Here is a 25,340-nt window from a genome sequence, read left to right on the forward strand (position 1 = left end):
AACTTGACGTTGTTCTATGAACGTTGCAGTTTTGACCCGAGCTGCATGGTAGCGGTTGAGAAGCTGGTTTAGCTTCACCTTGACTGTTAAACGTTGCTCTACCGCTGATTTGATCGTTGTGTAAAAGCTCGCGGTATCGGTACGAACACCCATCCTTTCCACATGGTTTGGCCTTACAGCTTCCTTTGTGCTGGCCAAGACATGTGCGGCAAAGTCCGAACTCTCTGACTACGGCCCATTTAGCGTCTCGCGGGAGTTCCCGGAATTGTTTACACCTTTCCAGAAGTTTGCAATTATTTTTGCAAACCAGACACGCATGTTTCGCGAATTGTGACGCAGACTCTTTCGATGGTTTCAACATCTTATCTGCTTTCGGTTCACAATGTACAGTAGATTCCGAATGAACGTTCAACAATGTATTTCCCCTCTTTGTGACGTAATTCGCTGCGTGACGGTGCCAAGTCAGATAAAACGGTGGGAAATGAGACAGAGCTAGATGCCTCTGCGAGAGAATAAACAAAATCACTAAAAACTGCCAAGTTTACATGTGACTGTCCTTTCCGATGCTGCGCCCAGCTCAATTTAAGGGATGCTGGTAATCTACTAACGAGCTGGTGTAAAACGTAACATTATACATGTACTCCTCTAAGCCGCATGATTCGACAGTTGCACAGAAATTTTGGACACTCACGGCAAAATCAACCAACATTTCTAATTTGTCGTTTCGAATCGCTGGTAGTGCGCTGATTTTTGCGATCAACGAATGTATTATCACCTCAGGTTGACCGTAAAGCATTCGGAGAGTATTAATTATGCCTTGCACATTACCCGGTTGCACAAGCCTGCACTTGACAGCTTCGTAAGCTTTCCCTTTTAAGCTTCGTTGCAATCGAATGAAATTTTCCTCTTCTGTAAATCCGCACCTAGCTGTGGTGCTATTAAACATCGATAGGAAGATGGGCCAATCTTCGGGATTGCCGGAAAGCAAGAGTAAATCTTTTGAAACGGCCTGGACGGGCCGCTATCTGCGCTCGAGAAATCTGGAAATCATCACAATCGTCTTCGATAAACGTTGAGTTTGAAGGAAGTCGACCGTTGCGGCTACTTCGCACCGAATCAATGATCGGTTTGCCAAAACGCGTGGTATTTTGTCCCGAACGTTCGTCAGTTTGAAATTGCACTTGCGTTGATTGAGGAATCGCTGATGGGCAGAATCCTGACCGCCTTCGCGCTGATTGTTGGTATGGATTCGCTGGATCTAAATTCGTTACCAGTAATTGTTGGCGCTTGAATGGCAACGAGTTTTTTCCTACTTGTGGATGTGTATCGATCGAGCTACGGTGAATTGCTCCCTGTGTATAACGATCTTGCATTTCATGTTGAAGCGGCTCTTCTTGCTGTCGCTGATTGCGGCTCACTGAGCCAACCCCTTCATCTACTCGACTTCGAGAAAGGATAGAACTAGAGCAATGGCTTGATCTACCACTTTCATTAGTCAATACCTCCAAAATATTATATTTGTTGGCTAAGAAAGCCTCATACTTCTCGGCTTCTTCCTGTTCAGCGGCCCGCCGCCGTTCTGCTTGCTGCTTATCAAAGTTTCGTTTTTCTTCCAACATCATCAGCTGCAATTTAGCACGATTACGAGTGGACCGTTAAGACGACGTGCACTACATTTCAGAGAGCGATTTCTCTAACTCTATTTCGGGTAATCCATTCTCCGATGGTACGTGAAGATTCTCTCATCTGAAGTTGTTTTGATGATCGGGCTGAGAAGTCGACTCGGGTATTTTCGATTTGGACTGGTTACTTACCGGTCGTTGTGTGAGCATTTGTATTGATATTTCTGGCGCTATTAGGCTCGCTGGATAGTTGGTCATTACTTGCAGCGGAGCGGATTTCGCTGAAACAGCATCATCTCTAGATGTGTCAACTGCAGTGCTACGGCCAGCCTCTCTCAGAGACGAAGCGCGCTTGCGTTTGTGATGGCGTTCGGCATTTTTTAACGGTGAAGTTTTATTCGAAACTATCGTAGATCGCTGAGTCCACTGTGCTGTCTTGCAGTTAGTGCAGCTCTGGCTCTTGTTGACAACTTCGCTTGTAACTCCAACACAATCGTAGTGATGACATCCGTCGCATTGATCACATTTAACTATTTCGTCCGATTTGTCCTGATATTCACAACTCTTGCAGATTCGTCCGTCGACGATCATTTCGCTCTCGTCAACTAACACCACATCATCATTATCATCACCACGTTTATCTTTTTTACCATCATTGACCTCATCACTTACGGCAGATAGCAATTTAGCACTTTTCTTCCACCACCAGACTTTCGACCACGATTTGACATAGCGCTTGAGAACCGATAGATTTTGATAAACGAAAATTATATTATGTTGAATTTAATTCAACCGGGATTTCCGAAATTATGATTCTCCGGTACGGAAATGAAACACGTAATTCGTTAGAATGGGAGAATATAATTTTCCTAATAATTAGATATATAAATGGCGTTAGGCTCTAGTTTAGGCTCATATATTCTAAGTTTAACAATGTTTAGGTTAAATATATAATGTATCAAATTGTGTGACTCGCGTTTAGTCTCCTTTTCAATATTTGGTTTATATCTGGTTCTGTAATTAATTCTGCTTTTGCTTTTCGCAGAAGTCTGAGCGCCTTTTAGGTAATTGCCTAATGGATTGGTGCACAAATTAGTTTAAATTTTATATAATTTACTTCGATTTCTCTTACCAATAAGCACGGGAACCAAATAGGGTTGGCCAACACCTAACAAATGCATAAAGTTGTAATTTTATTCTTCGAACTATTGTACTATCAAAAATTGTCAAGCCTTGTCAAAACGCTAAATTCGACCTCTGATTGATCGTTATATGATTGCTTCCCAAGCACGGTCGACAGAATTATAGACCTAGCAATTTGAAATGTGCTATTTAGCCTATATAAAAGCCTGCTTCAGCCGAACCTGCTCATATTAGTTCTAGACAACGACAACAGCAGTACTCTCTTAGTAACAGCAGCAGTGCAGCGGAAACCAATGACAGCGGATAGCGGCTGCAGCTGTGGCAAGGCAACGAATAGCGTAGCAGTTGCAGCGGGTCTCAGCATCAATCATGGTGATCGGCAATAAACATTTGATCTTTTTCAGCGTGTGGGCACATCTGTTCAACTATAGAACCAAAAACGAGACAAAATCTCTCTACAACAATCGTTTTTTTACGTCGCAAGCAGTGCTGTGTATGGCGCGTCTAATATGCATTATTGTCGTTAGTCGAGAAATTCGGTTTCCAACTCCAACGAAAATATCTAAGTAACTATCTATCAGCCAACTGGTTAAAATTTGTTGAACAATATTTGAATGGTTGAGAGAATTTCAGTTTAATTTTTTCATTCATGTTGCCTGTGAAGGCTTTGCTTTGCTTTGCTTTCGACTGTGAATTGTTACTGAATTCCAGCTTTAAAAATCTTTTGAATGCGGTCCTGTCTTAACTTGATTTTGATAGATTTAAAATCACCTTTTTGTCTGATCCAAAGGAAAGCCTTAGTGCTACATTCCGATTCGGAATTCGACCTTCGATTTATTATACAAGGACTTTGCAGCCAATTGTTAAGTGTACAGGACAATTGCGAGGCTAGCGCTAAGATCCTACTGACACTAACAGTCTCTCCCCAGTCGAGACTCGAACCTACGACGACTGGCTTGTTAGGGCAGCATCGTATCTCGAGACCAGTTGGGAGGGATGTCTGGTCATTGAAGCAAAAAAAGAATACATTTTTGTTGCATGTTTGAACAATTGGAGCGAACTGTTCGAACGATACACTGTAAAATCAATGTAGGATGGAACAGCGAAAAACGAATGCTACAGCGTGGGCCAGGATTTGCAGCAGAGTTTTGTTAGAAGTTGCATATCTGTTCTGTGGTGTGAGTCAACTTCGTCTCTCAGGCGATTGTAACAATTATCGTACGATATGCCAGTCCGAGTCCAATTCGGAGATTCGTTGAGATAATTTATTCTCTCTCAGAGATTGAATTTCCAATAGCTCTACAAACCGATGATTCACTCTTCACTGATAGAATTGAAGTGCCAGAACAAACAAGAGAAGAATCGCTAGGTGATAATTATCGGAAGAGGGAAATGATCGCAAGCGCTTGGAAAATTATCCCCCTTTCTTTCTGAGTCGCAAGTGTTGACAGCAAAATAGATTTTTCATCGTTTAACAAAACGTTGCTTGCTATTGTTATTGTCAACTCAATGTATCTTTACTCGTCGGTTTTATTTGCATAGAAGGATTTTTCACTTTTCACTGATTTTTCACTGATGTATGTTGGTCGATGCCTTTATTTAAATAAGCAATTTTGTTTAAACAAGCAAAAACCTGCACACATTTTGGAGAAAAATGATAAACAGATTCGAAAAAAAGTTTTGAATCTATGCAAAAAGTAACAACAAATATTTGCAAATTGAAAAAACAAAATCGCCAACGGACACAGAAAATCTTCATTTTACAGATAAATTTGTAAATCTGTTTCCCTGTTTTTTAATGCTTTTTAGTTGTTCTGCTGCTTGCAGTTTTTTCTCTCTCTGAGTTTTTGGTTTGCGATACAATGTTACGATTATCGGGACACTCTCACTCACAAAATGATTCAAACCTAAGATTTTCCTTCCGCGGCTCGATCGGATCGGGAGACGATAATGAATTACCGATTGGAGCCGATGAGAGAATCGAAACAGCGTATGAACAAACGACGACAAACTCGCATATAGTTAATAGGCTATGAAGTTCACGCAGAATTCTTTCGGCAATTTATTTGACACATAAGGTCTCTTCTCGAGAGACGATACAAAACATCGTGTGTTATGAGTGATCAGAATCCAATAGGATTTTCTCATGATAATTATCTGATACTATTTCGACCATCCTTGCTCAGCATCGATAGTAGCAGGGTCAGCTGATGCAGTGGGGAACGATTGCGGGCACTAGTAAATGCTTCCAAGGAAAAGTTGCCTCATTTTGACAACACACAAACTGCACAAACGTTCTGGAAAGCTGGCGTTCAAAATACAGGGGCCGTCTAGTTTTGAGTGTAACAGCTTTTTACTGTGTTATCTATCACAAGGAATACCTTATTCGCACTGTCAGTGATAACGCAGAGAAGTGATCGGAATTATATCCGATATTGAATTAAACAGTAAATTGTCCTTTTCAGGATGAAATAAATACCTAATTGAAAAGTTAATATTTTCTCTTAAAATAATTTACACCTTCAAATGTTGGAACAGTTATAAATTTTACTTCATCTCCATGTCTCAGAACGCACTGAATTATCTTTTCCTTCAGTTATAAGCATAACACCGGAAAAGTTTTTATTAATCCTTGTTGAAAAGCAAATTTCAATTGATCTGATTGGCCGTTATATGATTGCTTTCCCAAGCACGGTCGACAGAATTATAGACCTAGTAATTCGGAATGCACTTTTTGGCCTATATAAGAGCCTGTTTAGCTGAAACTGCTCATATTAGTCCTAGACAGCGACTACAATAATCCTTACTTAATAGTACCAGCTGTGGGAGCGGAAAGCATCAGCAGCAGCAGCATATTGGGGCTAGCTGGTGCAGCGGCACTTCCTCTAGTAAAAGCTGCTTTTGTGCAGTAGCGATCAGTATCAGTAGTAGCTACATTACACTTCCTTTAATGAAAAGTTGCCGTATTTTGACAACACACAAAGGTTTAGAAATGCTGGCTTTCAAAGTACATGGGCCGTCAAATTTTCAGTGTGCAAACAGCTTTCAACTGTGTTATCAGAAAAATGTGTTAATCTCCGCTATCGGGGTAGCAAAAAGATGCGATCAACATTATATCCGATATGAAATTGAACGACAACAGTCCTTATAAGGATAACAAACAAATTATTGAAGATATAATATTTTCTCGTTTTGTGCAGGAATTAGAAGTAAAATGTTATTTTAATCTGCATGCACTTTGACTGTTGAAACTTGTTTGCGTTGTATAGTGTTTGTTTCATTCCTGTTCAGTGATGTATGTTCAAACTAAAATTCGGTAGAACTTCCAATCCTCTTTTGCACAAAATTTCAAACATATTCAATACAAGTAATGCAACAAACAACCTTATGTAGTTCTACGTCAACCTTGCAGTTGTGGCTTTGCATACAACCCTTGTGATTTTTCTTCTAAAATAGAGTGCTGCAAATAAATAATCAAAATACAGACCCCCGTTTGATTCTGCCAACACGCCAAAAAAATTTCTGTTGTCAAAATCGAACCATGCCAAAAATGAATCAATCTCTTTTCATGGCTTTTTTACTTTTTAAGTCTATGACGACCTTAACAGGAGATATGGCCATTATTGAACTAGTTTTAGTTCCAAGTCGATAGAAGTCTCGCTTGATGAATTTAAGCTCAATAATTTGGGAGTAACTGGAACTCAACGGAGACAGGTCCGCATGTGGCGACCTAGATACTTGATTTGACCACCCGAGTGATTAGAGGCATAGTACGGTTTTTAGTACTGAGAATCAAAATACCTTTCTGTTGGAGGAATCAATTGGTAAAAAAAACAACGTTAGGAATAGAGTAGTTATACATGTGTAAGTTAGGGCGCATCACGCCAACTAGAATGTGCTTAGTATGCACTTTATATACTTAAATAGGATTGCCAGCACAAGGCAGTCCTCTTTTACTCGTTAGCGTTCGGTGTGCATGTTAGTCTGATAAATAAAATAATCTTTTAAAAAAGGTGTAGTTGTGACGTCACACCCCGCGCAGAAATACCTTATGTTCCGTCACGTAGGATTTTGTCATACGGTACAGTTTTAGCTTAGTCCGAAAGAAAGTAAGCCTTCTATGGAATGAAATGAAAACAGGTAGAGTGTAAACCAGGACACGGCCATCTGCCGTTGTCTACCAAAACAAGACCATTTGTAAAGAAAACAGGAAAAATCTTGAAGAAAGACCGCGAACGGTTCTGTCATGCAAGCGTTGGCAAAAACACTTTGCCTTCCGCGATGAATAGTCACTAAAGCCACCGAGGCATTGCATAACTCGGTAGTAAACAAAAAGAACTCGACAAACGGTAGCGTCGCTCAGCGTCGCCCATGCTCACGCGCGGGTTCTTGGCGCTTACGCTTGCGCACGTGTTTGGAAACACATATTATGGCGCTCTCAATCAGAATGCCCAAAATGTACTAAAAGTTAAGCACAAGAAAGAGACAGGCCAAGAAATGCCATAGGCCAGTATAGAACAGCTAGGTATGTGGTGACCGGATCGAAGGGGAAAAGCCTTTCGCTCTGAGTTACCTGTAGGGTACTATTTAAGCTTTTGTGTGAATAAAGTAAGTTTAATCTACCGCTCAAGTCTCGAGTTGTAATTCCGTGCCGACGGCACGTACAGGGTTTTCTGGAGAAAGTCCTGGTAGGTTATACCCAGGATATAGGTATACCTACACATAGTGACCAATAAAAAGACTAACTGGTGTCAGAAGTGGGATTGTGAAAGGTGTCCTTAAAAGAGACTGAGCGACCGCATTTCTGGAAAACGATCACGTTAAGCAAAAAGCTTGAATAAAGAAGCAAGCAACGCGACGACATCGGCAGCAGAAATCGACGAACTACAGTCCGCCGTTCACGAATGATCAAGGAATTACTACTGTAAGTACAATTCATATAATATAACAAAAAACTGCATAATGCCGGAAACACGCAACGGAGAACTAGAGCAGCTCAAGGCCAAGTTGGCTGAGCTTGAACGACGTCTGACCATACCTGCATCAGACAAAGTGCTGCAGTTAAGAGCCACTGTGGCTCAGCTGCAGACACAACTCGCAACAGCGAATAATCCAACCATACCGGAGCCGATAAGACTATTATCGGAATATTCCGGCAGCAAAGTGGAACTTAACGCATGGCTCGAAGAGCTACGCGAAATTTACGAAGCTTATAAAGTTAAAGGAGAAAACGGTAACCCCGACCTTATGAGCTCGGCACATATACGGGCAATCAAAAACAAAATTAAAGGTGATGCACGTGCTGTGCTATGCGCCAACGGCAACCCGAACACGGTGCCTGGCATAATCAAAGTCTTACGAGACAACAACGGCGATCAACGTGATTTCGCTACAAATTTGTCGATTCTTTTCCATATCAGAAAAGGCGGCAGAAATCAACAGAAATTTTACAACGACATAAAAGAGTACAATCAAAGAAATAGTTATCGGTTTCCGTTATACTCTACTAAATTTTTTGGAAATAAATATTAAAATTCAGTCCGCAAATATATATTTCGACTGTGACATACGACTGTCGGTGCTCATGTGGACTGGTCCACATCCCAGTCCACCAAGCACTGAGGAAGACTGTATGTCACAGTCGAAATATGTATTTGCGGACTGAATTTCAATATTTATTTCCAAAAAATTTAGTAGAGTATAACGGAAACCGATAACTATTTTTTTGATTGATCTCAATCACTCATTCTCAAAAAATAAAAGAGTTAAACACAAAACTCAAAGCAAACTTACAGCTCAATCCCATGAGCGCAAGCGAGCTCATAGAAATATTAACAGTGACAAAATATTTAGATAATATGGATGAGCCATTGGCCTCCATTATTCGCAGTAGGCAACCAACGAATTTGGAGGAAGCTTATAATTTTGTTAGTATCAGCAGAAATGCCGATACTCGGAATAAAACTACATTCCGCAAAACATTCACAGGTCCCATTAAAACCAAATACAAACGCGCCGCCACCATAATCATCTGTAAAGAAATATCAACAACAAGTGAAACAACATCATAATAATAAACAGTACAGACAAAACTCATACCAGCCGCGACCGCGAGCTGAGAAGAACAACAACGAAATTCAATACCTTGACGATAACGACGAAGACAATGACGACGACGATGCCGAGAACAACGACGCCAGTGAGTGCAACAATTCTAAGACCGAAACAGCTGATGAGTTAAATTTTCAGCAAGCTCAATCGGCAAGAAGAACAACTTGAACTTCATTCCATATTTTAGACTCTGCACTACCAAGGGTTTTATCAATCTACTCGTTGATACCGGAGCAAACCAATCATATATTAATCCAGAGCATGTGAAATCATCCCATAAAGTTAGTCATCCAGCAGTGGTCTCCAATAAAAACGGCAAATTTTTAATTCAACACGCAATAAACGCCAATATGTTCCCCGAAGCATATAATGAGACTCTTCCATATTATGTCTTCAAATTTCATAACTTTTTCGATGGCTTGATAGGGTATGAGAATCTATCTAAAATGAAAGCGATTATAAACACCGAAGAAAACAGCCTCGCTATCGGTGATAGAAAATACAAACTATCGAAATATTTCCCCACCTCACTCAACTTCCACGAAAACGAGACATATCTTCAAAATATTTGCACAACTAGTAACGGTTCATTTCTAATTGAAGACGAAATTAACCTGACACCTAATATCAATCTTCGACCAGGCATGTATGAAGCCATAGACCATCGCGCTATGGTGTCGCTTGATATACAGCAGTTAAAGAAGCCTGTTGACCTGCATCCGTTTTCTAATGAATATTTTATCACGGAACAACAAAATTGCACCAATTTCAAACTAAACTTTCCCGAAAACCACCTCAACGCGGAAGAAAAACGACTTCTGGTTAAGACACTGAAGCCATTTAAAAATGTTTTCTTTAAAGAAGACGACAAGCTTTCATTACTCATCAGATAAAACACAAAATTGAAACATCCGACGAGCAACCAATTCACCAAAAAACATATAAATATCCGTACAATTTACGAGAAGATGTCTCAAACCAAATTCAGAAAATGCTCGACACAGGAATAATTAGAGAATCTGCATCACAATGGACCTCACCTATTTGGGTAGTACCCGAGAAAATTGATAATTCTGGGAAAATAAAATATCGCGTTGTGGCTACAGAAAATTTAATGCTAAAACTCCCGCTGATAGATATCCTATCCCGGAGATAAGCGAAATTTTAGATCGCTTAGGAAAAGCTCAATACTTTTCCGTTCTTGATTTGGCAAGTGGTTTTCACCAAATAGAAGTGGACCCGAAAGATATTTCAAAAACTGCATTTAATGTCGACCACGAAAAATACGAGTTTGTGCGTATGCCGTTTGGTCTGAAAAATGCACCGGCCACTTTTTAGCGACTGATGGATTCCGTTTTAAGAAAACATCTAGGCGTGAGATGCTTTGTCTACATGGATGACATTATCATCTATTCTTCATCGCTTCAGCAGCATTTAGATAACATAGCAAAGGTTCTAGAGACTTTGCGTGAATCTAACTTAAAAATCCAACTTTCTACGAAAAGAAGTAGAGTTCCTCGGACACTTAGTTACCACAGACGGAGTAAAACCAAACCCAGGGAAAGTAGAGGCAGTCAAATCTTGGCCACTACCACGCACTCCCAAAAGCTTGAGATCTTTTCTTGGAACCGTAAGTTACTATACATACCCGAGTTTGCGAAAATTGCCAAGCTTATGACATCAAAATTGCGAGGTAAGCATAAATCTTTTGAAATAACTACTGACTACGAAGAAGCCTTTGAACGGCTGAAACGTATAATGACAACGGACCTCATATTGGCTTATCCTAACTTTGACGAACCATTCATTTTAACAACAGACGCATCCAACTTCGCCATTGGAGCCGTCTTATCACAAATAATTGATGGAAAGGAAAGGTCCATAGCATATCTTTCCAGAACACTCTCGAAAGCTGAAGAAAACTATTCAGCCACATCAAAAGAACTCTTTGCTATTTATTTTGCGGCTAAATCATATCGACCTTATTTGTATGGCCGACATAGGTATCGATGGTTGTGAGGTGGCGTGATCCACTCACAACCAACCCAACTGGTCTAGATTCAATCCTAGCCGACACCGGGAGATTTTCTGAGGCGAAAAATCTCTGGGATCACGCCTTCCATCGCATGAGGAAGTAAAGCCGTTTGCGCCGGTCCGTTAATAAATGGGTCGTGAGTTAGGCTCCTTGGTGTGGAGTCGCCTCCCTGGGCGTCGGTGATTGGCCACAACAGTGGCGGAACTAGACCGACGGAAAATAAGCGAGAATAAAATAAAAAAAATTACTATCTACACAGATCACAAGCCACTAACAAAAGAATTAAAATTAACCGACGCTACCGGTAGAGTCACGCGTCAGCGTCTTTACTTGGAGCAGTTCGATTTTAAAATCATATATAAAAAAGGAAAGCAAAACGTAGTTGCAGACGGACTCTCAAGAATCCCGCCCGTAGAAATTAACTTGCCAGAACTCCGTAACGAATGCTATCCGAATGACCCAATCTCCAGAGATAGTGAATAAATTTCAAACGCAATTAATAATCAATGTGGCGTCTGAAACCAGAAAAAGCCCACACATAATGTACAGAATCTTTCCGGGTCAAATACGGCATATTTTTAATAAAGAAAACTACTCAGCAGAGGATTTAAGCGACATAATCAAAAAACATTTAGACCCATCATCCAGTAACTGCATATTTGCACCGGTTCAAGTTAGACGCATTTGTGACGAAATTATCCGGAAAAATTATAATAAAAACTTAAAAGTACAATATTCTAATATCAAATTACCAGACATCATTTCAGGTCCGGACCAAGAAGAATTCATCAGTAGGCACCACAGCTTCAACCACCGAAACTATAAACTAACATACGAGGAAATTAGGAAGTGCGCTTATTTTCCTGGCATGTTGGGAAAGATAAAAACATTTATAAAAAACTGCGAAGATTGTAAATTTGCAAAATATGAGCGCAAGCCATTCAAAATACCTCTCGTGAGAAGAATTTATGGGAAACCTTTCGAAAATGTTTTTATCGACGTCTACGTGAAAGAAACCGAAAAGTTTCTTACCCTAGTAGACTCTTTTTCTAAATTCGCACAAATATACAAAATAACGCAGGAAACTGCTGAGGAAATTATTGAAACATTAATAGAATATTTTAAAAATTTCGGACTTCCCAAACAAATTACTTGTGATCAGGCAACAAGCTTTAATAATGCAAAATTCAAACAGTTTCTTGCGAATCAAAACATTTCCTTGCACTTCGCCAGCTGCAGCAACAGCAACGGAATTGTGGAACGTTTTCACAACACCCTGTTGGAGATGTACTTGGCGAATAGAAGGAAGGTTGAAAATCTGACACTGTACGAGGGACTCTCTCTCGTTACAACATTATGCAATGATGCATTCATTCTATTACAAATCTCTCCCCAAGAGAAATATTATTTGGCACTTCCACATCTCTAAATAGAAATGAAATAAATTTGACAAAACAGCAAACATTACACACCGCTAGAGACAACATAAAATTTCAGGCCGACAAACAAAATTCTAAAATTTTAACACAGACCAATACATACAGTTGAATAACAAAAATGTGCTGGTTAAAACTAAAGCAAAACCTACACCAAGAGGACACAGATATCGACAAATCGAAATTCAAGCGCAAACGGACAAAACCGTTACCGACACACATGACATCAAAACCCATAGAAAACATATTAAAAAACTCTGACCACTAAACTTCGCCCAACAATATTTACTTGCAGACTCTGCCTATGGGCAGCAACAGTACGACCAGACGTACGAATACATGACCTAAACAGAAACCCTTTAGCAATAATTCCATTGGGACAAGCAATAATAAGCAATAGTTTTATCAGAATAATCCATAGAATAGACATAAACCAAATCGAAACAACAATAGCCAGTTTAGACATTCAATCACAAGCTATTTTGAAAGACCAAAGCATCTTAGGCCCACTAATCCAGAGTAAAATTGAAAAACTTCATCGTTCATTCAGCAAATTGAAGCCCAAGACCAGAAGTAGAAGATAGGAGTCGCTAGGTAAACTTTGGAAATACATATCCGGTAGCCCCGATGCTGACGACCTCAGAATTATTAACAGCACAACTAACTCACTGATTGAACAGAATAACAAACAAATTATTATCAACGGACAGCTTCAGAATAAAATCCATAACATTACAAAGGCAATTGTACTTCTTGCAGGAAATCGAAACAACTCACTTAAAGAACTAGAAGTAGTTAATTTTATCTTTAATCTCGATGAGTTAATTCAAGAACTAGGTAACATAGAAGAACCCATAGTTTTAGCTAGATCGAGTATTCCCAGCAGCCGCATCGTCGGTCCGGAAGAAATAACCACTGCTCATCACTTTCTCGCACAACATGGCATCGAATTAAATCATTTTGAAAACATTTTCGAGATCGCCAGTGCCTACGTTATGTACAGCGAGAATTCCATTGCTTATGTCCTGAAGATTCCTCGTATCAAAGAATCAGAATACACCCTCAGCTACGTGGAACCCGTTACCATTAACAATACACGGGTTTATCTGAAATCAAACTACCTTTTAAGGGGAACAGTTCAATATGTCTCCAAACTACCATGCTTGAAATACAGAAACTTGCAAGTCTGTATTAATTCACAGTTAGAACCAGTATCAGGATGCATGAAGCAGCTGATAAATGGTGAAACAGCCCACTGTCCTATAGAACGAATATACAGCAATAACACTATCAAACAGATCACAGACGGAAACATAGTAATAAGTGATGCAGACACATCACTAACATCAAATTGTTTAACCCAACCAAGATCACTAAAAGGATCATATCTAATCCAATTTACGAATTGTTCAATTCAAATCAATAACGCGGAGTACGCCAACACAAATATCCAAATTCCCCTGTTACAATTCATTCCAACAACCGGCTTAAAGGTAAATTCCACTGTTATCATAAATCGAATCCCTCTCGAGTTTTTACAGAAGTTACATCTGGAACAGAGAGAGCAAATCAAGCATCTGAATTTAACAACCGAAAACCTTCATTGGAATCTACATCTTTTTGGATGGACATCATTTGGATCAATCTCAGCTATACTCTGATTTAGTGCTTCGCTATAGTGATTGTTTGTTTTGGTTTCTAACACGTCTATGAAAGCTCTATTACTCTCCCGCTCAATTTTTTTTTGTAAAAAGCGACATCTGTCCGTCAAAAATTCAAACACCATGAAAGCTTTTGCTATAAAAAAGCCAATAGTTTGACTGTTGGTCTCATCGGCTGTGAAAAATAAACATCTAGCTTTCACTTGCAAAGACTTCAAACAGCAAGACTGTCAACCTCAGTTGAATCATGTCGTGTAAAAAATGCAACAAGCAAGTTTGCGAATCTGAACGCATAAACTGTCGCGGATATTGTGGCGCAGTTTTTCATTTACTCTGCGTAAACATTGATATGCCAGTACTGGATATGTTAGGAGAGCATGATAGAAATATTTTCTGGATGTGTAATGCATGCGCAGACTTGTTCAGCAATGATCAATTCAAAAAAATTTCGCTTTGTAATGATCGTGAACGGGCCGTAGTCCCTGATGTCATTCAGTCTATGAAGGATGACATACAAAAATTAAGCAATGCGATTTCAACACTCACGGCCAAGGTTGATGTCATACCTCAGCCAAGTCAACCCGCAACCCCCCCACCATGGAACACGAAAAATTTTTTACTGCCAAACACACCTAAACGCCGCCGTGTCGTCATTGGTGAAACAGCCGAGCCTGTGAATAACAGGAACGGAAATCATGGTTCGAAGGTCGCAAGCGGACTAATTCAGGCGATACCTACGAATGACGATAGTTTTTGGGTTTATCTTTCGGCGTTCCACCCCAGTACATCAGAGGACGAAATTGCTAGTTTGGTACGCGAATGCTTGAATTTGGGATCTGATACAAAACCCAGAGTGGTTAAACTAGTCCCTAAAGGAATAGACCTTTCTACTTTGAGGTTTGTTACCTTTGAAATCACGAGAGTCGTACGCTTGAACCTGAAACCGAAGGAAGGATCTCAGCTCGAAGCCAATCCAGAGGAATGCTAAATTTAGAATCATGCCTTTCACCGGGATGCAACGTTGTGGAATCATCCGCTCATTTTCCAAACACCGATTCATCCGGCCCGGGACGCACGTCACAAAGCAGTATGGAAGCCCTGAACCCACTTAGCTCAGTCGTGCCCGCCATAGATTCCAGTATCGCTAAAATCATTTGTTGCTGCCACCTTAGTCGTCCCGGCCATGAGTCTATTGTCGGGGACAGGGCTCTCCAAACTGCCTCTCACAGCAAGTATATTTCTAATCACGACGTTTCTCGGCCTGATGCTGCCTCCTTTTTTGGGTTGTTACACGCTGATTCGAACGCCCCAGAATCGAACGTTGATTTTTCAACATCTGACAACTCGCCACGATCCAGTATTTCGCTCTCCGGTCTACAAGATACCATGCAGCTACTTCGGACACGGACCCCAGGACGCACCTGTCTTAGCACTATGGAAGCCCCGTATCCCCCCGACACAGTCGCGCAAATGCTGCCTGCGTTCATCAGTCGTCCTGGTCCTGTGTCGGGGCTTGGAGAAGAGGTTTTCCAGACTGCTACCTCAGGCGAGTATACTTGTTTGACTGAACTTCCGGTACCTGACTTTGATACGTTCCAGCTTTTCGCTTTCGAGCCGTAGCGTTTCCAGCTCTATCACCACTCCGACGACTCAACTGGTTCAGCAAGAGCTCCACATGTACTATCAAAATGTCGGAGGCATGAATTCACGTGTGGATTCGTATAAACTTGCTTTTTCTGGCTGCGCATACGACATTATCGCATTAACCGAGACTTGGATCAACGACAGGACCACGTCCCATCAATTATTCGGCCCCGAATACGAGGTCCTTAGATGCGATCGCGGCCCACTTTACAGTCGTAAAGCAACTGGTGGTGGAGTTTTGTTGGCTGTACGTCGTGGGTTTACAGTTTTGAAACGTCAAAACCAATCGTGGAGCAACGTAGAACAAATGTAAAACTCAATGACCGTAATCTTCACATCTGTGTGGTGTACTTCCCGCCCGATCGAACTCGCAATACCGCCGTGATCGATGCACATAATCGATCTGTCGCCTCCGTAGCCGCCGATGCCGATCCCTCCGATGAAATCCTTGTTGTAGGTGATTTCAACCTCCCAGGATTGAAATGGTGTTCTTCAAACAGCGGTTTTAGGTATCCTGATCCTGCGGTATCTACTTTTCACACAGGCGCAATGAACATACTCGATTGCTACAACTCAGCAACATTACGACAAATCAACGAAGTTTTGAACGAGAATGGTCGGATGCTTGATCTGTGTTTTGTGAGCATGGGCACAAAAATACGAGCTACCTCAGCTCCTGTACCGTTGGTAAATTCTGTTCCTCATCACTCTCCGCTTCACTTGGTATTAAACGGTAATCCTACGACTGTTAATATGAACACCGTTTCAGATGTTGTCTACAACTTCAGAAGAGCTGATTTTGCTAGCATGCTTGGTGTTTTATACAGTCTCGACTGGGACGACATCCTAGACAATAACGATGTTAATTCGGCTACACTGACCCTAACCCATGTGCTTGGGTACATTATTGACCGTCATGTACCCAAAAAAGTTATCATTGCATCCACTAAGACTCCATGGCAGACCGCAGAACTCCGTCGACTTAAGAGAGCAAAACGTGCCGCATTGCGTCGATTTTCAAAACATCGCTCTCTTGCCTTACGAGACTACTATGTTCGACTGAACCTGGATTATAAAAAACTGAGCAGGCGCTGTTTCAATGCCCATCAATATCGCATGCAGCGGAAATTGAAAACGAATCCAAAAGCCTTCTGGTCTTTTGTCAACGAGCAAAGAAAAGACCCTGGTTTACCTTCGACAATGTTTTATAACGGTGAAGTTGAAGCTGATTCAAATGGCCTTTGTAGACTTTTCTCGGAAAAATTCAGCCGTACCTTCGTAGAGGAAACACTCTCTTTAGATCAGGTGGCCGAGGCAACAAGATTTGTACCTGATTCAAACGCGATGTTGACGGATATCCGTATTGATAACGACATTATTCTTACAGCTGCCTCTAAGTTAAAGTCGTCGCTTTCTTCTGGGCCTGATGCAATTCCTGCTATCGTGTTGAAGCGGTCTATTGAAGGTTTACTACAGCCACTGGAACACCTGTTTCGTTTATCACTGCGTACCGAAACCTATCCAACTCGTTGGAAGTCTGCTTTTGTCTTCCCGGTTTTTAAAAAAAGAGAAAAAACAACGTTGACAACTATAGAGGAATTTCGGCATTGTGCGCGGTATCAAAGCTGTTTGAACTGGTGATAATGAATTCAGTTTTTTTCCACTGCAAATCCTTTATCTCCGATGAACAACACGGGTTTATGCCAAATCGATCAACCGCTACAAATCTACTTTCGCTAACCTCGTTCGTCTACGAAGGATTTGAGAAGAACTGTCAAACAGACGTGATATATACTGATTTGTCTGCGGCTTTTGACAGGATCAACCATAAAATCACCATAGCTAAATTGAAAAAAATGGGTTTCGGTGATTCGCTTCAGAGGTGGTTCGAGTCTTATTCAACAAATCGTCAGCTCAGCGTGAATATCTCTAAAAGTTATTCTGCTCCGTTTACGGCCACTTCAGGTATACCTCAGAGCAGTCACCTGGGACCGCTAATCTTTCTGCTCTATTTTAATGACGTCAATCATGCACTCGATGGACCGAAACTATCATTCGCTGATGACCTAAAGATTTTCCGCAGAATTGAAGTTGACTATGATACACTGAATCTCCAGCAGCAAATCGATGTTTTTACCAATTGGTGTGAACGGAATCGGATGGGATTAAATCCAATGAAATGTTCGGTAACTTCCTTTTGCCGTAGAAAGGATACAATTAAGTTCGAATACAAAGTTGCTGGCGTGATAGTTCCTCGCGTCGAACACGTGAAGGACCTTGGAATAATACTTGACTCTAAGCTAACGTTTAAGCAGCATATCAACTTCACAATTGCCAAAGCTTCGAAGAGCGGGGGCCTAGTGTGGTTGGTAACGTCTCCGCCAACCACGCTCGACGCCTGGGTTCGAATCCCACCGCCGACATAGCTGTCGATGGTTGTGAGGTGGCGTGATCCACTCACAACCAACCCAACTGGTCTAGATTCAATCCTAGCCGACACCGGGAGATTTTCTGAGGCGAAAAATCTCTGGGATCACGCCTTCCATCGCATGAGGAAGTAAAGCCGTTGGCGCCGGTCCGTTGATAAACGGGTCGTGAGTTAGGGTCCTGGATGTGGAGTCGCCTCCCTGGGCGTCGGTGATTGGCCACAACAGTGGCGGAACTAGACCGACGGAAAATAAGCGAGAATAAAAAAAAAAAAAAAGCTTCGAAGAACTTAGGCTTCATCTTCCGAATGACCAGAAACTTCACAGACATTTACTGCCTAAAAAGCTTATACTGCTCGCTTGTTCGCTCAGTCCTGGAGTATTGCTCAGTAGTGTGGAACCCAGTGTACTTTAATGCAGCTGAGAGAATCGAAAATGTTCAGCGCATGTTTCTTCGTTACGCCCTTCGACAGTTACCTTGGCATGATCCATTTAGACTACCAAGCTGCGAAAACCGATGTCAACTCATCCGTCTAGACCCACTACATGCTCGAAGGAATACAGCTCGGGCTTTAGTAGTATCCGATCTTTTGGAAGGACGTTGTGATGCTCCATCTCTACTAGGGCGCATCAACATCCAAGCAAGGCTGCGTAGTTTAAGAGGCAGTTCATTTCTCCGATTAACCCATAGCAGAACAAACGTTGCCGCAAATGCCGCCATAACAGGGCTTCAAAGACTGTTTAATCGTGTGTCGCATATTTTCGACTTAAATGTTCCTAGGATTAGGTTAAGACAACTATTTTTAGATAAGTTTTATCATTGGGGCTGTTTGAGGCCTGTTGATAAATAAAAAAATAAATTGTTGTTTGTCTTTATACTCTCACTCATCATTTTTTTTTTTTAAATAGGGGGGGGGGGGGGGGAATGTTTGTAATGATTTATTTATGTACTAATATCTATTCAGAATTAGTATTGTGTGTTCTGCCACAAATGGTGACATTTCAACACTATTATATAGTTATGGACATTACTGTACACCAACACCGGACGCACCATTCCTGACACAGCAAATCCTTGCACATGGCATTTCTGATGCAACAACTGGACGCCCGACATTCCTGACGCAGCAAGTAAACGACCTGCATCCAGCATAGCAACACGGCGACATCGACAACTCCACCAACGGACGTTGTACCCCTGATACCCCTGACGCAGCAGAACCGAGCTGGTAGCAGCAACGACGACAACGACAGCAGCGACGGCAGCAGAGCGGAGCCAACAATCCTTACGCAGCAGTAATCCAATCAATCGATGAGTAGGGAACTTATATTAATTTTTCAGGAGCTTCAGTTGGAGTGAAACGTTCGAAGTGTGTAGAGGTTGTTCTCGTCTTAGGACGTAAGTAGTTTAAAATACTTAGTAAAAATCAATGTGTTAAGAATCCAAGTGTTTTTTAAAAACCTTAGAAGGAAAGAACTTACATAAGTGGCGCAGTCGTACGGCTCGTTCTACGACTAAGCAAAGTGACTCTGACTAGTGACAGTTAAAGTGCTTAGTGGAAATACCCGATACGTGGAAAATTTCCAAATCAGTGACTTTGAGTGATCTAGTGTCCAACTCTTGACATCGGCAGGCCGGCAGTGACGTTCCGCGAATAGGATCATCAATCGCCATCCCTCAACACGTAGGTGACTCGTGCCAACCGACCAGAGAACTTCGCTGAAGCGGTGGATTTCAATCCTTCAACAACGAGAGAACCGTGAGTAATTTTACCCTTTTTCCCCTCATTTTATGCCTAAATTCAATTCAATACCAAAAGTGAAACCATTAAAATTTTCAAGAAGAATGGAACCAGCAAACCTTCAAGTGCTTTTTGATTCTATTCGGAACCTGGAGCAGCGAGTTGGCGCTCTCCAGTTGGAAAATAATAATCTCCAACAGCAACAACAGCAGTTGCAGCAACAACAGTTGCAACAACCGGTTGCTCCCCCAGCGGAGAATCGACGGGCTGATGATTTCTTTAGAATCCCAGACCCTGTGAAGAATATTCCTGCATTTGATGGAAACAAAAAACAACTCGTGTCCTGGCTCGCAACAGCTAGAAAAACGTTAAATTTATTCAGAAACCTCGTATCAGAAAAAGTAATGAATCTGTACGAGAAATCAATTATAAACAAGATTGATGGAAGGGCCCGCGATACTAACGGTAACCCAACAACCTTTGAAGGTGTTGCCGAAATTCTGAAAAGTGTTTATGGCGACAAAAGTGACATCGCTACGTATCAGACGCAGCTCTGGTCACTGAAAATGAATGACAACATTCATCTTCACTACAAAAAAACAAAAGAGATTCTCCGAAATATGAAGGGTCTCGCTAGAAGGGAGCAAATTTACGAAAGGCATTGGGAAGGAATAAATCATTTCCTAGAAAAAGAATGTTTAGCCGCCTTCATAAACGGTCTAAACAGATACTTTTTTGGACATGCACAAGCTGCTCAGCTTTCTGACGTTGAAACAGCTTATGCGTTCTTGTGTAAATTCCAGAACGCAGAAAATACCAGTAAATCTACTGAAACTCCCCAATCTGGCAAACAAATTTCAAAAAATAATTTTAGGAATAATTCAGAACATAACAGACAAAATTCTAAACCACAGGAGGATTCCAATAAAAACGCTAGTGGCTCACAAAGATTCAAAGCTTAATCAGACAGACACCGATGGAAGTTGATCCGTCAATTAGATCACGCCAAAATAGAATCTACAATCACGATGCTCAAAATGAAGAGGAAAATGACACAGAAGTTATCAATAGTGATGATTCCGACAGCGAAGTAGAAGAGTCAAATTTTCAGGTGGCAATTACAGACAAAATTCTGAAATAAACGCTGTTAACGGTCTCCCCTTCGTCACAATAACTTTATCCCACGGGAAAACAGCTAAAATTCTAATAGACAGTGGGTCAAATAAAAACTTTATTTCCCCGGATCTTATTCCAACTTCCAAAAGAACACCATGTGAACCACTCACCATTCAGAATAATAAAGGTAAACATAGAACTGAATTTAAATTTATAACAAAAATTTTTGGTCTCGGAAAAAACGTTGCATTCTATTTGTTTAAATTTCATAAATTTTTTGATGGTATTCTCGGATACGAAACGCTTTCAGAGCTAGAAGCTTTACTTGACGTAACAAACCACAAATTAATACTCCCGCAGAAAACCATTAATTTACAAGTCAGACAAATGGGACCACCAGAAATAACTTTGAGTGCACACACAGCTACAATTATTAAAATACCAGTCTCTCAAAAAAATGGTAACGTATTTTTACGAAAAGACATCAAAATTAGAGATGCTATCGTACCCTCTGGCTTATACCACGCGAAAAATGGCTACATTAGCGCACTTGCCTCAAATTTAGGCGACTCCGTAACATTTTTTTGGAAAACTCCAGCCGAAACATTGCCAGTCTCTGAATTAATTGAGATAAATAATTCGAGTTCTACAGTGTGTTCTGAACGCTCAAATCAATTAGATAATCTGGAAAACCTTATACGAACACAGCATTTGAATATGGAAGAAAAGGAAAAACTTCTTAAAATACTCCGGCTGAATTCCAATATCATTCATCATGAAGATGAAAAACTCTCTTGCACTACTGCTATTAAGCATAGTATCAAAACAAAAGACGATCTTCCTATACACACCAAAGCATACAGATATCCCAACATCCACAAAGCAGAAGTAGAAAGGCAAATTAATGAGATGCTAGCTGACGGCATTATCCAGCATTCTATCTCTCCTTGGACCTCTCCTATATGGATTTTTCCAAAAAAGTCCGATGCAAGTGGCAAGAAAAAATGGAGAATCGTGGTCGACTATAGAAAACTGAATGAGAAGACAGTCGACGACAAATTTCCCATCCCGAACATCGATGAAATTTTAGACAAATTAGGAAGAAGTGTCTATTTTACTACAATTGATTTAAAATCTGGTTTCCACCAGATTGAAGTTGAAAAAATTGACAGACAAAAAACCGCGTTTAGTACAGACAAGGGACATTTTGAATTCATCAGAATGCCCTTTGGGTTAAAGAACGCACCGGCAACGTTTCAACGTGCCATGAATCATATCCTCGGAAATTTAATTGGAAGATGTTGCCTTGTCTACTTAGACGACATCATCATTTTTGGCAGTTCTCTCCAGTAACACTTGGAAAACCTTAACAAGGTGTTGGAAAGACTTGTAAAATCGAATTTGAAAGTCCAACTCGATAAATGCGAGTTTTTAAAAACAGAATGTGAATTTTAAGGGCATATAGTTACCCAAGAAGGTATAAGACCCAACCCAAACAAAATTGAAAAAATCCTAAACTGGCCAATACCGAAAACCACCACACAGATCAAAGGTTTTTTAGGAATTCTTGGTTATTATAGAAAATTTATTCGAGACTTCGCGAAATTGACCAAGCCTCTTACAAAATGCTTGAAAAAAGATGCAAAAATTATCCATGATGAAGAGTTTGTCAGTTGTTTTAATGATTGTAAACATCTTTTGACAACAGATCCAATATTGAAATATCCAGATTTCAATAAAAAATTCATTTTGGAAACAGATGCTAGCGACTTCGCTTTAGGCGCTGTTTTATTCCAAAAATTCGAAGACGGCAAGGAACATCCCATTGCATATGCATCTAGGACGTTAAATGAAACTGAGTGTAATTATTCGGCTACAGAGAAAGAACTTCTCGCAATTGTGTGGGCAACGAAACATTTCAGGCCTTACATTTTTGGCACTCATTTCGAGATCCGAACTGACCACAAACCTTTGGTGTGGTTAAGACAGAAAAATGATTTGAACAGAAGGCTACTTCATTGGAAATTAACCCTCGAAGAGTTAGAATTTGATATCAAATATAAGAAAGGTACCCTAAACGGAAACGCAGATGCACTCTCTCGAATAACTTTAGAATAAGAAAAAATCGAACTTAATGCCAATTCAGCGACAGACGATGACATGACTCAACATTCAGCGGACACAGACGACAACGACTTTATTCCATCAACAGATAGACCTCTGAACGAATTTAGGAACCAACTAATTCTCGAAGAAAGTAACGAAGACAGTAGACAATCTGAAACCATTTTTAGAAATTATCACAGAATTACAATCAGGAAAATGAACTTCGGACCTGCAGTACTGATAAATATTTTGAAAGAATACACATCTACGAAACACACTACTGGACTTTATTGCAACGAACGAATCTTAGGAAATTTACAAACAATTTACAAAAATTATTTCTCAAGAGCGAAGACTTTAAAAATATTCTGGACTCAAAAATTGTTACAAGACGTAACCGACGAATTAGAACAAGACCAGATCATACAGAATCAGCATAATGGAAACCACCGAGGAATAAACGAAACCAAGTCCCATATCTCACGAACTTATTTTTTCCCTGGTATAAAAGGAAAAATCACTAGATTTATAAATATATGTAAACTCTGTCAGAAATATGAGAGACACCCGTATAAACAGAAATATGAGAGACACCCGTATAAACAGAAATACCAACTTACAGAAATTCCCTCAAAACCATTGCAGCTCGTGCATATGGATATATTCATAATAAACAACAAAAACTATCTTACGGTATGTGACAAATTCTCCAGAATGTCAATGGCTATTCCTTTAAAATCACGAAATGTTATACACATATTAAAGGCATTAACACATTTCTTTTCTAATTTAGGAAAACCTTCTCTTTTAGTAATGGACCAGGAAGCTTCATTTACTTCAACAGCCGTTAAAGAGATCTTAGAGGAAAATAACGTACAGTACCATTATACCAGCGTGGGTCAGTCTTCCTCAAATGGAACTATAGAAATAGTTCACAGGACCTTGAGAGAGCTTCACAACATACTATTCAATAAGGAATCCACGAAAAATCTGACCGAAACTGCGAAAATAAACCTGGCAGTATCAATCTATAACGATTCGATCCACTCACAAACGAAATTGACACCCAAGAAATTATTTTTTGGTATAAAAGATGAAGACTCAGTCCCAACAGACCTTGACGAAAGGATAAGACAAAAGGAAGCTCTATACAGGATCTATGCAGCCAAGCAAATAGAGGACAAAAAGAGATTTTTGGCCAAAGCAAACAAAAATAGAGAAGACCCCGATCATTTCCAAGAAAACGAGACAGTGTACGAGCGAAAAACGAAGAGCGATACAAAGAAAACAAGATCATGGAAAACAAAGAGACTAATGTTTTAGACACAAATAATGGGAAAATTCACAAGTCTAAACTTAAAAGAAAACGAAAAACTTAACTTTTTACTAATACCAATTTTATAATCTCATTTTAGCAACACCAAAATGACCAAGACGATCAACCCTTCCATAATCATCATCATCATCATATCCATTGGAATTCCTTTCATCTGTACTTCCAACCCCAACCCTACACAACACCTAGAGATAACAGACCTAAACAATCACCCTGGACTATTCGCTTTGAGAATCGGTAAAGTATTCATTAAGGAGGGCTACCATACCCTTATCCATGAACTTAAGCTATTTGCATTCCATACTATTCTAAAGCAATACGAGACAACCATTAATGAATAAGAACAAAACCCACAAGTTAGGGAAATTACCGAACTCTTAAAACAAAAGGTTAGGCAAGCTAAAGTAGTATTTCAAAATTTGACTCCAAGACAAAGACATAAACGAAGTATTGAAATTTTAGGATCGATAGTGAAATCCATAACAGGAAATCTAGATAGCCAAGATTTTATAACTTTGAGCAGTCAAATTAATACGTTGAAGAATTCAAATAATGTTTTAATTACAGAAAATAATGAACAAGTGAAGATTAACGATCTTTTTGAAAAACGACTAAATAATTTGACAAAACAAGCATTTAATCAAGCGATAGAAGTTAACAGATTCATTAGACAGGCTAGACTAAATTTAGATAGGGCAATAGACTGGCAACACATGCTACATCTTCAGAACATCATTTTTAATATGGACAACGTTCGCTATCAACTAGAAACCATCTTCGAGTCCATTCAACTTTCCAGGCTGGGCGTAATATCAAAAGCATTACTATACCCCACTGAATTGGATTTTGCAACAGAACTCTTAACCTCACAAGGCATTGAAATCAGTAGTTATGATCAGACTCACGAGTATTTAGAACCTTCAGCCTTCCATAATGGTTCATCTATCATACTCGCGGTAAAA

The 25,340-nt window shown here is 40.2% G+C and overlaps 1 protein-coding gene across 7 annotated transcripts in view; it reads right to left on the reverse strand.

Moving 5' to 3' along the window:
* Positions 1-25,340, reverse strand: part of LOC129724163 (inactive dipeptidyl peptidase 10) — a 1,205,782-nt gene that overhangs the window by 1,031,576 nt on the left and 148,866 nt on the right. The window lies entirely within an intron of this gene.

Source organism: Wyeomyia smithii, chromosome 2 (genome assembly GCF_029784165.1).
Source record: "Wyeomyia smithii strain HCP4-BCI-WySm-NY-G18 chromosome 2, ASM2978416v1, whole genome shotgun sequence".
Classification (NCBI taxonomy): domain Eukaryota; kingdom Metazoa; phylum Arthropoda; class Insecta; order Diptera; family Culicidae; genus Wyeomyia; species Wyeomyia smithii.